Genomic DNA, 3,292 nt, shown 5'->3' with positions numbered 1-3,292 from the left:
GGGATTGAGCCCAGACTTGGGCTCCTTGCTCAGCCAGGAGCCTGCGTCTCCCTCTGCCTGCCACTTTTCCTGCTTGTGCTCTCTCTCTCAAATAAAATCTTTAAAAAAAAAAAAAAAGACCTGAGCTGTGACCAAGAGACAGACACCATTAGGAGGGCACATGATGTAATGAGCATTGGGTATTATGTAAGACTGATGAATCACTAAATTCTACCTCTGAAACTAATAATACACTATATGTTAATTAATTGAATTTAAATCTTATTTATTCATTTATTTTTAAAGATTTTATTTATTGGGCGCCTGGGTGGCTCGGGTCATGATCCCAGGGTCCTGGGATCGAGCCCTGCATCGAGCTCCCTGCTCTGCCAGAGGCCTGCTTCTCCCTCTCCCATTCCCCCTGCTTGTGTTCCCTCTCTCGCTGTCTCTCTGTCAATTAAATAAAATTTTTTTTAAAGATTTTATTATTTATTTTACTTGAGAGAGAGAGAATGAGAGATAGAGAGCATGAGAGGGAAGAGGGTCAGAGGGAGAAGCCGACTGACTCCCCGCTGAGCAGGGAGCCCAGATGTGGGACTCGATCCCGGGACTCCAGGATCATGACCTGAGCCGAAGGCAGTCGCTTAACCAACTGAGCCACCCAGGTGCCCAATTAAATAAAATCTTAAAAAAAATTTTTTTTTATTTGAGAGAGCACATGAGAAAGCAGGAGGGCAGTGGGAGAGGGACAAGCGACTCCCCGCTGAGCAGGGAGCCCAGTGCACACACAATTTCTATTGGACCCATTCCTAGTTCTTTCACTCTGGCCATTCACCACCAATTTCTGTAGCTGTCCTCAGTCCCAGCCCTTTGAGTGTCTCAAGATTCAATCATAGACTCTTCTCACTCTGTATCCTTCATTATGCCTTTACCTTTTTACTGTAGTTATTTTTAATGTCCTTAAAAATGTGGGCCAACCAAATGTTAACCTTTAGTTCAGACTTTTTCTCAGAGTTTTACCCAAAGATTCAGCTGTCTAGTAAACATCTCAACTGGGGCTTAGATTTTACCTTCAATATATCAATGTGTAGGGACACCTGGATGGCTTAGTCAGTTGAATACCCCACTCTTGAAAAAAAAAAAAAAAAGAATACCCCACTCTTGGTTTCATCTCAGGTCATGATCTCAGCGTCGTGAGATCAAACCCCACATCAGCCTCCAGGCTCAGCCCTGTGTCTGCTTGGGATTCTCTCCCTCTTCCTCTGCCTCCCTCGCCCCCTGCTCCCGCTCTCTCTCTAAATAAAATCTTTAAGGAAAAAAATATATATATCAATGTGTAACAAAAATGCTTCAAAAAATTTCTTTCACCAGTCCAGTTGCTTCTCTCTTGCCTCTGAGGATAAAATTGCGTCAAGGTACCACATAACTTCCCTCGTTGCTACCAAACCTGGTCCACATCCATTGATCATTTATTCAACCAGTTTATCTATCTATCTATGAGAGAGAGAGAGAGAGCACAAGCAGAGGGAGAGGGAAAAGCAGGCTCCCTGATGAGCAGGGAGCCCAACCAGGGCTCGATCCCAGGACCCCAGGATCATGACCTGAGCCGAAGGCAGACACCCAACTGATTGAAGCAGAGACCCCTATTCAAACAGTTTAAGTCAGAATCCTGAGAAATATTCATGACCCATTTACTCTCATTTCTTGTATCCAACCGTCCAATTAGCTGTTGCTTCCATTTTATCTTCTTTTTTTTATGATTTTTATTTATTTGACAGAGTAAGACACAGCAAGAGAGGGAACACAAGCAGGGGGAGTGGGAGAGGGAGAAGCAGGCCTCCCAAGGAGCAGGGAGCCTGATGTCGGGCTCAATTCCAGGACCCTGGGACCATGACCTGAGCCAAAGGCAGATGCTCAACGACTGAGCCACCCAGGCACCCCTCAATTTTATCTTTTAAATATTTTCTACTTCTAAACATCAACTCTCCACCACAATTTCCACTACCCTAATCCAAACATGTATTGGTTCCACTACAAAAACTTATCAACCTACTAGACTCGGAATTTTACTTTTGCTGGATTTTCAATCGTATTTCTATCACAATCAAGACCATCTTACTAAAATGGAAATGTGTGAGTCACGAACACACCACCTGTTTGAAATGTTGAAATGACTTCCCAATTTTGGGGATGGAGAGAGGATCCCTAACTTGGTCTGTGAGCACTGGCCTAACGTACCAGCCTCATTGTGCTCCACTCTCTTCTCATTTCACCTGCATATTTCTTCTAAGGAGGAGGCTCTTAAGTCCATCCACGGTACTCTCACCACCAACTTTGCCCTCCTAACACTTCATGTTTCAGTTCAAACCTCAGTTCCTCAGTTCACTGATTCCCACAGATTCGCTCAAAGTAAATCGTTACACACCCATAACTTGCTGTTTTTATTTTTTACATATTTTTTTAATATGATGGACACCTATCAACATCCACCTGGACCCAAGAGTGGGAGCAGTTAGGGTTATTTTGTTGTTGTTTCTTTCTTCTGCTAGCCTGTAGGTTCCACCAGAGCAGTAATTTATCTATTTTGCTCTCTCTTGCATCCTCGAACTCTGGAACAGTGCCTGGCACGTTGAACGTGGTAAATGTTATTGAACGAATGAGTGATTGAATGAGAGAAACCACCGAAACCAGCAACAGACAAATCTAAAACGGTCTGATTTAGCTAGTTTTTCATGAAAAAGTGCAACAATCTCAATAAACTGAATTAGCTTGTCCAACATCACAAAGGTAATCTGTGACAAAACCAGTGTTCCTTATTCTCTTGCTGCTATTTAGCACGCACACTAGAATCTGTGATAAGACATGCGTCGTGCTCTGATATTTCAGCCTTAGATACATCACAGGGACTATATATATTTTTTTTTAAAGATTTTATTCATTTATTTGAGAGAGACAATGAGAGAGAGAGAGAGAGCATGAGAGGGGGTTGGGTCAGAGGGAGAAGCCGACTCCCTGTTGAGCAGGGAGCCCGATGCGGGACTCGATGCGGGACTCGATCCCGAGACTCCAGGATCATGACCTGAGCCGAAGGCAGTCGCTTAACCAACTGAGCCACCCAGGTGCCCACAATATATTTTGTTTTAACACATTCTGATCTAGTCAGGCTTTCTGCACATTTAAAAAGGACCAATCCCAGTATGCAATGCAAACAATGAGTTAACAGTCGCTTAGAAACCACATGTCCCAGCATGCCATTCTCCGGAGCAATCTCGGAAGTGGCTCTGAGAGACGCCATTGCATTCTGGGAGTTGTA

The sequence above is a fragment of the Callorhinus ursinus genome, unplaced genomic scaffold (genome assembly GCF_003265705.2).
Source record: "Callorhinus ursinus isolate GAN/ISIS: 27379988/994484 unplaced genomic scaffold, GSC_fseal_2.0 scaffold41, whole genome shotgun sequence".
Classification (NCBI taxonomy): Eukaryota; Metazoa; Chordata; class Mammalia; order Carnivora; family Otariidae; genus Callorhinus; species Callorhinus ursinus.
Note: the sequence above shows the minus strand (reverse complement) of the source record.